We start from the raw sequence: 12,339 nt of genomic DNA, 5'->3' as shown, positions 1-12,339 counted from the left end.
CCTCCCCATCAGGCAGGTGCAGCCTTTCCTGGCCACAGAGGAAGAAGATGCAGCCACTCCTGATGTGATCTGAGACACTAGGATCACAGGGAAGGGGAGGAACTTCACTATCAGGGGACTTGGGGAGGAGCAGGGGAGGAGATAAGTGAGGGAGGGTGGGATGGGGAGGGGACTAAGGAGGGGCTTCAGCCTGGACAACAAGTGAATCAACTGCAATTAATGAAACAATAAACAAATTTTTTAAAATAGAAAAAACAAACATTTCTCTCTCCCCCTTCTTTCATAAGATTCCCTGCACTCCTCCTGAAGTTTGGCCATGGGACCTGGAGGGGACAGAAGTTCCCCTAAAGGAGCAGCAGAATCAAAAAATCTGGACACAGGCCTCTTTCCTGAGACGGACACTCAAACCAAGGACAATTCATGCGGAGGACCTCGAAACCCTGCACAGAGGGAAGCCTTGGTCTGGTCAGCTCAGGATCCAAGTGGGTTCCCTAGTAATGAAAACTCCCTCTGCCAGCAACTCCTTGCTGGCTTCTTTGATCACCTCCTCCTCTTCCTGAGGGGGGTGCAGCCTGAACAAGATACAGAGGAAGACAAGGCAGCCCCTCTTCCTGAGACCTGATAAAGTAGGATCAGAGGGAAGGGGAAGAGGACCTCCCCTATCAGTGGCCTTCCTTAGGGACTTGGGAAAAGAAGGAGGGAAGATGGGAATGGGGGTAGACTAAGGAGGGGCCACAGCTAGCATAAAAAATGAATAAACTGTCATTAATAAAATAAAAAATTTATTTTGAAAAAAGAAGTAATAAAAGAAAAGATTACTCGCTCCCAGTTCTTTCATAAGATGCCCTGCACTGTCTACAAAGTTTGGCTATGATACCTGGAGGGGACAGCAGCTCCACAAGGAGAAAAATAGAACCGAAAAATCTGGACACAGGGGAATTTTCAGACACTACTATTCCAACCAAGGACAACAGATGCACATGACCTAGAACCCCTGCACAGATGAACTGTAGGTCAGATCAGTGTACAAGAGGGTTCCCAAGTAGTGGGAACAGGGACTGTCTCTGACATAAACTCAGTGGCCTGCTACTTACTGGTGATCAACTCACCATGAGGGGAATGAAGCCATTACAGGCCACAGAGGAAGACAATGCAACCAATCCTCATGAGAGCTGATAGACTGGAATCAGTGCAAAGGAGAGGAGGACCTCCTCTGTCAGAGGACTTGGGGAGGGATACGGAAGGAGGAGAGGGTAGGAGGATTTGCTTGGGAGGGGATTAAAGAGGGAGCTACGACTCAGATACAAAGTTCATAAACTGTAATTAATAAAACGATTAAAAAACAATTTTAAAGAAAAAAAAAGGATTTTTCTCTCTCAATTGTTTCCTAAGAATCCCTGTGCTCTGTGCAAAGTTTGGCTATGATACCAGGAGAGGACAGGAGCTCCAGGAGAACAACAAAACCCAAAAATCTGGACCCAGGGGTCTTTTCTGACACTGATACTCCAAGTAAGGACCATTCATGGAGATAACCTAGAACCCCTGCACTGATGTAGACTTTCTCAGCCCAGTGTCCAAGTGGGTTCCCTAGTAATGGGAGCAGGGACTGTCACTGACATGTATTCAATGGCCCTCTCTTTGATCACCTCCCCGTGAGAGGGGTTGAGCTTTACCAGGACACAGAGGAAGAACATGCAGTCCCTCTTCTTCATGAGACCTGATAAACTAGGATCAGAGGGAAGGGGAGGAGGACCTCCCTACAAAATTGTCCTTGGTTAGGTAACTGAGAGGAGAACGCAGATGGAGGATGCGATTCCGAAGGGACTAAGGAGGGGTACTGTTTGCCTAAAACGGGAATAAAGCCTAATTAATAAAACAAAAATTTATTTAAAAAATAAAAATAAAAAAGATTCCTTGCTCCCTCTTTTCTAAAAGACTCCCTTCACTCTGTCCAAAGTTTGGCTATGATACCTGAGGGGACAGGAACTCTGCAAGGAGAGCAACAAATAAAAAAAAGGTGGACACGGGGTTCTTTTCTGAGACTAATACTTCAAACAAGGACCATTCATGGAGATAACCTAGAACCCCTGAAAAGATGTAGCCTATGTCAGCTCAGCGTCAAGTGGGTTCCCAAGTATTGGGAACAGGGACTGTCTCTGACATTTAAACTCAGTGGCCTGCTCTTTCATCACCTCCCCATCAGGCAGGTGCAGCCTTTCCTGGCCACAGAGGAAGAAGATGCAGCCACTCCTGATGTGATCTGAGACACTAGGATCACAGGGAAGGGGAGGAACTTCACTATCAGGGGACTTGGGGAGGAGCAGGGGAGGAGATAAGTGAGGGAGGGTGGGATGGGGAGGGGACTAAGGAGGGGCTTCAGCCTGGACAACAAGTGAATCAACTGCAATTAATGAAACAATAAACAAATTTTTTAAAATAGAAAAAACAAACATTTCTCTCTCCCCCTTCTTTCATAAGATTCCCTGCACTCCTCCTGAAGTTTGGCCATGGGACCTGGAGGGGACAGAAGTTCCCCTAAAGGAGCAGCAGAATCAAAAAATCTGGACACAGGCCTCTTTCCTGAGACGGACACTCAAACCAAGGACAATTCATGCGGAGGACCTCGAAACCCTGCACAGAGGGAAGCCTTGGTCTGGTCAGCTCAGGATCCAAGTGGGTTCCCCAGTAATGAAAACTCCCTCTGCCAGCAACTCCTTGCTGGCTTCTTTGATCACCTCCTCCTCTTCCTGAGGGGGGTGCAGCCTGAACAAGATACAGAGGAAGACAAGGCAGCCCCTCTTCCTGAGACCTGATAAAGTAGGATCAGAGGGAAGGGGAAGAGGACCTCCCCTATCAGTGGCCTTCCTTAGGGACTTGGGAAAAGAAGGAGGGAAGATGGGAATGGGGGTAGACTAAGGAGGGGCCACAGCTAGCATAAAAAATGAATAAACTGTCATTAATAAAATAAAAAATTTATTTTGAAAAAAGAAGTAATAAAAGAAAAGATTACTCGCTCCCAGTTCTTTCATAAGATGCCCTGCACTGTCTACAAAGTTTGGCTATGATACCTGGAGGGGACAGCAGCTCCACAAGGAGAAAAATAGAACCGAAAAATCTGGACACAGGGGAATTTTCAGACACTACTATTCCAACCAAGGACAACAGATGCACATGACCTAGAACCCCTGCACAGATGAACTGTAGGTCAGATCAGTGTACAAGAGGGTTCCCAAGTAGTGGGAACAGGGACTGTCTCTGACATAAACTCAGTGGCCTGCTACTTACTGGTGATCAACTCACCATGAGGGGAATGAAGCCATTACAGGCCACAGAGGAAGACAATGCAACCAATCCTCATGAGAGCTGATAGACTGGAATCAGTGCAAAGGAGAGGAGGACCTCCTCTGTCAGAGGACTTGGGGAGGGATACGGAAGGAGGAGAGGGTAGGAGGATTTGCTTGGGAGGGGATTAAAGAGGGAGCTACGACTCAGATACAAAGTTCATAAACTGTAATTAATAAAACGATTAAAAAACAATTTTAAAGAAAAAAAAAGGATTTTTCTCTCTCAATTGTTTCCTAAGAATCCCTGTGCTCTGTGCAAAGTTTGGCTATGATACCAGGAGAGGACAGGAGCTCCAGGAGAACAACAAAACCCAAAAATCTGGACCCAGGGGTCTTTTCTGACACTGATACTCCAAGTAAGGACCATTCATGGAGATAACCTAGAACCCCTGCACTGATGTAGACTTTCTCAGCCCAGTGTCCAAGTGGGTTCCCTAGTAATGGGAGCAGGGACTGTCACTGACATGTATTCAATGGCCCTCTCTTTGATCACCTCCCCGTGAGAGGGGTTGAGCTTTACCAGGACACAGAGGAAGAACATGCAGTCCCTCTTCTTCATGAGACCTGATAAACTAGGATCAGAGGGAAGGGGAGGAGGACCTCCCTACAAAATTGTCCTTGGTTAGGTAACTGAGAGGAGAACGCAGATGGAGGATGCGATTCCGAAGGGACTAAGGAGGGGTACTGTTTGCCTAAAACGGGAATAAAGCCTAATTAATAAAACAAAAATTTATTTAAAAAATAAAAATAAAAAAGATTCCTTGCTCCCTCTTTTCTAAAAGACTCCCTTCACTCTGTCCAAAGTTTGGCTATGATACCTGAGGGGACAGGAACTCTGCAAGGAGAGCAACAAATAAAAAAAAAGGTGGACACGGGGTTCTTTTCTGAGACTAATACTTCAAACAAGGACCATTCATGGAGATAACCTAGAACCCCTGAAAAGATGTAGCCTATGTCAGCTCAGCGTCAAGTGGGTTCCCAAGTATTGGGAACAGGGACTGTCTCTGACATTTAAACTCAGTGGCCTGCTCTTTCATCACCTCCCCATCAGGCAGGTGCAGCCTTTCCTGGCCACAGAGGAAGAAGATGCAGCCACTCCTGATGTGATCTGAGACACTAGGATCACAGGGAAGGGGAGGAACTTCACTATCAGGGGACTTGGGGAGGAGCAGGGGAGGAGATAAGTGAGGGAGGGTGGGATGGGGAGGGGACTAAGGAGGGGCTTCAGCCTGGACAACAAGTGAATCAACTGCAATTAATGAAACAATAAACAAATTTTTTAAAATAGAAAAAACAAACATTTCTCTCTCCCCCTTCTTTCATAAGATTCCCTGCACTCCTCCTGAAGTTTGGCCATGGGACCTGGAGGGGACAGAAGTTCCCCTAAAGGAGCAGCAGAATCAAAAAATCTGGACACAGGCCTCTTTCCTGAGACGGACACTCAAACCAAGGACAATTCATGGGGAGGACCTCGAAACCCTGCACAGAGGGAAGCCTTGGTCTGGTCAGCTCAGGATCCAAGTGGGTTCCCCAGTAATGAAAACTCCCTCTGCCAGCAACTCCTTGCTGGCTTCTTTGATCACCTCCTCCTCTTCCTGAGGGGGGTGCAGCCTGAACAAGATACAGAGGAAGACAAGGCAGCCCCTCTTCCTGAGACCTGATAAAGTAGGATCAGAGGGAAGGGGAAGAGGACTTCCCCTATCAGTGGCCTTCCTTAGGGACTTGGGAAAAGAAGGAGGGAAGATGGGAATGGGGGTAGACTAAGGAGGGGCCACAGCTAGCATAAAAAATGAATAAACTGTCATTAATAAAATAAAAAAATTATTTTGAAAAAAGAAGTAATAAAAGAAAAGATTACTCGCTCCCAGTTCTTTCATAAGATGCCCTGCACTGTCTACAAAGTTTGGCTATGATACCTGGAGGGGACAGCAGCTCCACAAGGAGAAAAATAGAACCGAAAAATCTGGACACGGGAATTTTCAGACACTACTATTCCAACCAAGGACAACAGATGCACATGACCTAGAACCCCTGCACAGATGAACTGTAGGTCAGATCAGTGTACAAGAGGGTTCCCAAGTAGTGGGAACAGGGACTATCTCTGACATAAACTCAGTGGCCTGCTACTGGTGATCAATCAACTCACCATGAGGGGAATGAAGCCATTACAGGCCACAGAGGAAGACAATGCAACCAATCCTCATGAGACCTGATAGACTGGAATCAGTGCAAAGGAGAGGAGGACCTCCTCTGTCAGAGGACTTGGGGAGGGATACGGAAGGAGGAGAGGGTAGGAGGATTTGCTTGGGAGGGGATTAAAGAGGGAGCTACGACTCAGATACAAAGTTCATAAACTGTAATTAATAAAACGATTAAAAAACAATTTTAAAGGAAAAAAAAGGATTTTTCTCTCTCAATTGTTTCCTAAGAATCCCTGTACTCTGTGCAAAGTTTGGCTATGATACCAGGAGAGGACAGGAGCTCCAGGAGAACAACAAAACCCAAAAATCTGGACCCAGGGGTCTTTTCTGACACTGATACTCCAAGTAAGGACCATTCATGGAGATAACCTAGAACCCCTGCACTGATGTAGACTTTCTCAGCCCAGTGTCCAAGTGGGTTCCCCAGTAATGGGAGCACGGACTGTCTCTGACATAAATTCAATGGCCCTCTCTTAGATCACCTCCCTGTGAGAGGGGTTGAGCTTTACCAGGACACAGAGGAAGACAATGCAGCCCCTCTTCTGCATGAGACCTGATAAACTAGGATCAGAGGGAAGGGGAGAAGAACCTCCCCTACAAAATTTTCCTTGGTTAGGGATTTGAGAGGAGAACACAGATGGAGGATGGGATTGGGAAGGGACTAAGGAGGTGCTACAGTTTGTCTAAAAAGTGAATAAATGGTAATTAAACTGACACTCACACCACGGACAATTCATGGAGATGACTTAGATCCCCTGCACAGATGTAGCCTTTGTCAGCTCAGTATCTAAGTGGAATCCCTGTTAATGAGATGAGAGCCTGTCTCTTACCTGAACTCCTTTCTAGTTCTTTGATCAGCTTCCTTTTAGGGTGTGCAATCTTAAAGGGCCAACGGGGAACACAATTTAGCCACTCCTTATGAGACCTGATAGACTAGAATCAGAGGGATTGTGAGGAGGACCTCCCATGTCAGTGGACTTAGAGAGGAGCATGGGTGGAGAAGAGGGAAGGTGGGTTTTGGGCGGACTAGGGAGGGAGCTACAGGTGGGATATAAAGTGTATAAACTCTAATAAAAATTAAAATGAAACATATGCTGAAATTTCAAAAGATTAAAAATATATATCCATTTCTCTACTTTCAGAGAGAGAAAATATACGAGACCAAACCAATTTTTGAAGTTCAGCATGTATCCTTTATGGATGCCTTCCCTGAGCAGTCTCTTAAGCATCAACAGTGTGAATGCCATCCCAGCCCAACATTCAGCAGCTGCAAGGTACGTCAACTCCTCTGCTTCAGTTCCTTTAACTTAAAAGTGAAGATATTAATGCACAGCCACCTCATAGCACTATTGCCCAAGATTGAATGTGAGTGTATTTTGTAAGCTATCTTGTACTTGACTAATAACAGGCACTGTAACTATGATTTCAGAGGAACAGGGAGAATCAGAATGTAGAAAAAGAAGAGAAAAAAAATTCCAAAGGCAGAAATCTCTTTTGCAGGCATTATTCGATCCCCAGCTTCATTTGTACAAATAGTGTACATGTAGGGACTTGGCTAAAACACCTGGCAAAAGACCCTTTTTAGCTAAGGGCAGTATTTGAAATATATGGAAAGCAAAGCATTTCTTAGAGACAAAACAAAACATAACAGGTAGGTATAATTTTAGAGCCAATTCTTGGCCATCTTATTTTGACTTGACAGATGGATTGTAGATAGGAGGGTTATAGCCACAGCTTTTGTAAATTCACTCTTCAGCTCATGGCTGGCCACTCATGTTGATTTTATAGCTAACAAATTTGGCATAAAGTACTCAAAAGGAATCTCAAAAATTGTATCACAAGGAAAAGGCAGGCTGGAGCTGAAGTTGGTAGTTCAGTTGGTAGAATGCTTGCCTAGCATACATCAAGCCCTGGATTTCAACTCCAGACCTCATAAAACTGGGCATGGTGGCATGTGGCTGGAATCATAGAACTTAGGAGGTAGAGGCAGGAGGATTCAAAGTTGTCCTTGGCTACATAGCCAGTTTGAAGGCAGTCTGAACTAATGAGATCTGGTGTTATAAAACAATAACCCCTCAGATATTTTCACTAAGTGTATGTTTGTTTTTAAATAGTTTTTTTAAAGAAACAAACAAACCGAAAAAACCCACTGCCTTCATTTTTCTATGAAGGTAACATTTTGACTCAGAGTGGAAATAGAGATGTCTAGTCCAACTCATAGTTCATAAAGATAGGAGTTAGTATGTTGAACTGACTAGCTTGAGTGCCCAGCTAGTGAATAGTCAAAATGGGATTCAAATTCCACTCACTTCCACATTTGTGCTCATTCTACTCCCGCTCCACCCCATTTCTTCCTTTAGCATTATCAGAAAAACGGGGTCTGGTGGGAAATGTGCTATTTATAATCAGTATCATATCTCTGTTATCCTGCCAGCCTCAGAGGAAAACACCAGGGAAAATGACAATTGACATGTCCAGGTCATGTCCACGAGGGAAGTTAAAGACACCCCGAAATGGTTTTTAGTAGTTTTTAAAGCTTGAAGGTGGTGAGCATTATTAGAATGGTGACAAAGATCCACTCAGAAGCCCTGGAGAAAAAAAAAAAGAAAAAAATAAAATAAAAAAGCAAGAAACCCACCTAAGAGCCTTTGTGATGGAGTCCTAAAACCTTACCTTCCTTGAAGGAAGGTCAGAGCGCTGGGGGTAAAGTTATATGGCCACCATTTGAATTCTTCATAACCTAATAAACATAGGACAATCACTTTCATTTTGTACCAGGCCTCTCAAGTTACGTGATGTGCCTGGTGGTATTTCCTCTGTGACATCCATGAAGAGTTGGCCCATTTGTGTAGTTTAGCCTTACACAAATGGAACTGAAGGAAAGCCCTGAGAAATTTATCCACTCGGTGGCTTCAAAAAGGGAATAATGTTGGGAAAGATAAGAGGAGTGTAAGAGAGCTGCATGCAGCCTTGGACCTTTTCCAACCCTGACAAGATGTCATCATAAACATGACCCCTCACCTCCAACCACAGTCTGAAGTGCCTGATTCTTCAGCTGCACTCTGACCCTCCGAGCCCAGAGCTAAGAGCCTAGAGGCTGCCTGAAGTGGCGACTTTCTGACGACTTCGGTCCCACAGAGCAAGTAGTCAGTTCAGTCCCTGAGCATGGGAAAGAAAGATGTGGATGAGGCAAGGCGCCAGAGGCAGCCCTGACTAAACGGGGTTAGCTTCCCCCGGCCTGCCTCGGCTCTGGGGAAGTTGGGGGCGGGGGGGGGGGTGGCAGCCTTGACTAAACCCTGTAGGCTTCCCCCGGCAGGCCGCCGCTCCGGGGAAGTTAGACGGACGCAGCCCTGACTAAACTCTGCAGGCTTCCCGAGGCCAGCCGAGGCTCCGGGGAAGTTGGGGGGGGGGGGCGCAGCCCTGACTAAACGGGTTTAGTTTCCCCCAGCCCGCCGCCGCTCCGGGAAAGCTAGGGGGACGCAGCCTGACTAACCGGGTTAGGCTTCCCCGGACAGCCGCCGTTCCGGGGAAGTTAAGGGGACGAAGCCCTGACTAAACCGGGCAGTCTTCTACCGGCCCGCCGCTCAGGGGAAGCTAAGGGGACGCAGCCCTGACTAAACCGGGCAGTCTTCTACCGGCCCGCCGCCCCGGGGAAGCTAGGGGGCCTCAGCCCTGACTAAACGGGGTTGCTGCCGGCCGCGGCTCCGGGGAAGTTAGTAGGGCGCGGCCCTGACTAAATGGAGTTGGCTCTCCCCCACCCGCCACCCGGCCGGCCGCGGCTCCGGGGAAGTTAGTGTGGCGCGGCCCTGACTAAACGGGGTTGGCTCTCCCCCTCCCCCACCCGCCACCCGCGGCTCCGGGGAAGTTAGTGGGGCGCAGCCCTGACTAAACGCGGTTGTTCTTCCTCCCCCTCTCACTCCCCCGCAACCCCCCCCCCCTCCGGCCACCCGGCCGGCCGCGGGGAAGCTAAGGGGGCGAGGCCCTGACTAAACCGCGTTAGCTCCCCGCCTCTGCAGGCCGCCGCTCTGGGGAAGCTAGGGGGCGCGGCCCTGACTAAACCGAGTTAGCTCCCTCCCCTCACCCCCCTCACCCGGCCGGCCGCGGCTCCGGGGAAGCTAAGGGGGCGAGGCCCTGACCAAACGGGGTAAAGTTCATCCGGGCCTACCGCGGCTCCGGGGGACCTCGGGGGTCGAAGCTCTACCTAATCGGGACAGGCTTCCCGGGCCTACCGCGGCTCCGGGGGACCTAAGGGGGCGAGGCCCTGCCTAATCGGGACAGGCTTCCCCCGGGCCTACCGCCGCTCCGGGGAAGCTAAGGGGGCGAGGCCCTGCCTAATCGAGGCAGGCTTCCCGGGCCTACCGCCGCTCTGGGGAAGTTTGGGGGACGAAGCCCTGACCAAACGGGGTAAAGTTTCCCCGACCCGCCGCGGCTCCGGGGAAGTTTGGGGGACGAAGCCCTGACCAAACGGGGTAAACTTCCCCCGACCCGCTCCGGGGAAGTTAGAGGGACGGAGCTCTGCCTAATCGGGGCAGGCTTCCCCCGGCCTCCCGCCACCCCGTGGACCTAAGGGGGCGAGGCCCTGCCTAATCGGGACAGGCTTCCCCCGGCCTACCGCCGCTCCGGGGGAACCTAAGGGGACGAGGCCCTGACCAAACGGGGTAAACTTCCCCCTGCCCGCCGCTGCTCCGGGGGAGTTGGAAGTCCGGAGGTTAGAGGGGGGGAACCTGAACGCTGGCTCCAACCTGCTCTCAAACGGCCGCGACTCCGGCCCACAAGGTGGGCGAGCCGTTAGACTGGAGCCCAGCGGGAAAACCCCCGCTTTGAACTCCGCGCCTCAGAGAATGGGCGGGGCCGCGGGGGGGGGGGGGAGACAGGATTTCCGGTGGTGATGCCGGCGGACTCGGCTTGGAAAGGAAATAAAGCGCCTAACGACCCGCAGGGTTCCATAGTGTAGCGGTTATCACGTCTGCTTTACACGCAGAAGGTCCTGGGTTCGAGCCCCAGTGGAACCATAGTTCCATGGTGGACTATCTTTTGTAAAAGTAAGCAACCGAGATGGAGAAGACTAACTTTTGTAAAAGTAAGCAAACTAGATTGAGAACAAAAGCCTGACACTTTTTTTTTCTTATTAGCGAAACCACAGACACCTCTTCACCACCAAGGTCATAACTGCAATCACCAGTTCCTACAAGTAACCCAGAGTGAAGGCAAGGCAGGCAAACCAGAGCTTTAGCTTCTGTTTACCTCACCACCCATAAGCTCCACCATACTACTGGAGGAGCTCCCCCGATCAACCCTGTCTCCCAGGCCAGGACAAGTTGACTGCCAGAATTTCCCAGGAAAATATGTCACTATAGCCACGCTTTGACTGCAGCTGAAGGATTTTTTGTGTGTTTGATTTTATTATTTTTTTTTTAATTTTTATTAATTACTATTTATGCACTTTGTATCCCACCTGTAGCTCTCTCCCTCTTCTCAGCTGAAGTTTTTAAAGGTTTATTGTGATTAAAGATTTAATCTTGCTTATCCTATATTATATGCCTAATATCCACTTATAAGTGAGTATATACTGTGTGTGTCTTTCTGCTCCTGGAATACCTCACTCAGGATGATCTTTTCTATTTCCCACCATTTACCTGCAAATTTCATGATTTCCTTGTTTTAATTGCTGAGTAGTATTTCATTGTGTAAATGTACCACAATTTCTGTATCCCTTCCTCTGTTGAGGGACATCTGGGCTGTTTCCAGCTTCTAGCTATTACAAATAAAGCTGCTGGGAACATGGTTGAGCAAATGTCCTTGTTGTATATTTGAACAGGTTTTAGATATATGCTAGGAGTGGTATAACTGGATCCTGAGGAAGCGCTATTCCTAATGTTCTGAGAAAGGGCCAGATTGATTTCCGTAGTGGTTGTACAAGTTTACATTCCCACCAGCAATGGAGGAGGGTTCTTTTTTCTCTACATCCTCTCCAGCATGTGTTGTCACTTGAGTTTTTGATCTTAGCCATTTTGATGAGTGTAAGGTGGAATCTCAGGGGTGTTTTGATTTGCATTTCCCTGATGACTAAGGATGTTGAACATTTCTTGAAGTGTTTCTCTGCCATTCTATATTCCTCAATTGAGAATTCTGTTTAGCTCTGTACCCCATTTTATTTATTTATTTATTTATTTGAACTTTGGCTTGATAAAAAGACTGGATTAATTATTGATTGATAATAAAGACTAGTTATAATACAGTAGACTACTTAATTCTACATAAGTATTTGTGTTTACATTTTGCTATACATCATGCATCCAATCTTTTTTATAAACTGCAGCAAAAGACAGGTTTAAAAAGGGAAATTTTTCAGTCAGCAACAAGATCCCACATCTTTTTTTCAAAGAATTAAATATAAATAAATCACCATTTTATATTTAAGTTAAGATACAAAATATCACAAAGAGTAGGAAGTAGTTGCTTTCTTAGATTGGAGTGAGATCTGGAATGTTCCATAGGTTGCTGGTGGAACTCTAGGCTCTGGGCGCAAGATGACGGTCAATGTGGATGTGCCATTTCCTGCAAAGAGTCTGGGACAGGCTCCTACTTAGTCTCATAACCAAAGCAACTTGGGAGGAAACAATTTATTGGCTTAAAATTCCACATCTCAGCCTATTACTGAAAGAGCTCAGGATGGTAACTTAAACAGGGCTGGAACCTGGAGACAGAAGCTGAGGCAGAGGACAAGGAGTTGTGCTACAGACTGGCTTGCTCCCTCTGGCTTGCTTAGCCTGCTTCTTCTAAAACCCAGGACT

The 12,339-nt window shown here is 47.6% G+C and overlaps 1 protein-coding gene and 1 non-coding gene across 2 annotated transcripts in view; one reads left to right on the top strand and one right to left on the bottom strand.

Moving 5' to 3' along the window:
• Window positions 1–10,375, bottom strand: part of Ppef1 (protein phosphatase with EF-hand domain 1) — a 162,078-nt gene extending 151,703 nt beyond the window's left edge. Inside the window, exons 1-2 of the mRNA XM_060374989.1 lie at window positions 10,288–10,375; window positions 8,567–8,704 (exon numbers count right to left, since the gene is read on the bottom strand). The gene's annotated coding sequence lies outside the window, so the exon portion shown is untranslated. The remainder of the gene's footprint in view (window positions 1–8,566; window positions 8,705–10,287) is intronic.
• A 109-nt stretch (window positions 10,376–10,484) lies between these two features.
• On the top strand, window positions 10,485–10,557 carry Trnav-uac (transfer RNA valine (anticodon UAC)). Its single transcript has one exon. It is a non-coding gene; the product is annotated as a tRNA-Val (tRNA).
• Window positions 10,558–12,339: the final 1,782 nt, after the last annotated feature.

Source organism: Meriones unguiculatus, chromosome X, assembly GCF_030254825.1.
Source record: "Meriones unguiculatus strain TT.TT164.6M chromosome X, Bangor_MerUng_6.1, whole genome shotgun sequence".
Lineage (NCBI taxonomy): Eukaryota > Metazoa > Chordata > Mammalia > Rodentia > Muridae > Meriones > Meriones unguiculatus.
This window is presented reverse-complemented; position numbering and strand designations above follow the sequence as displayed.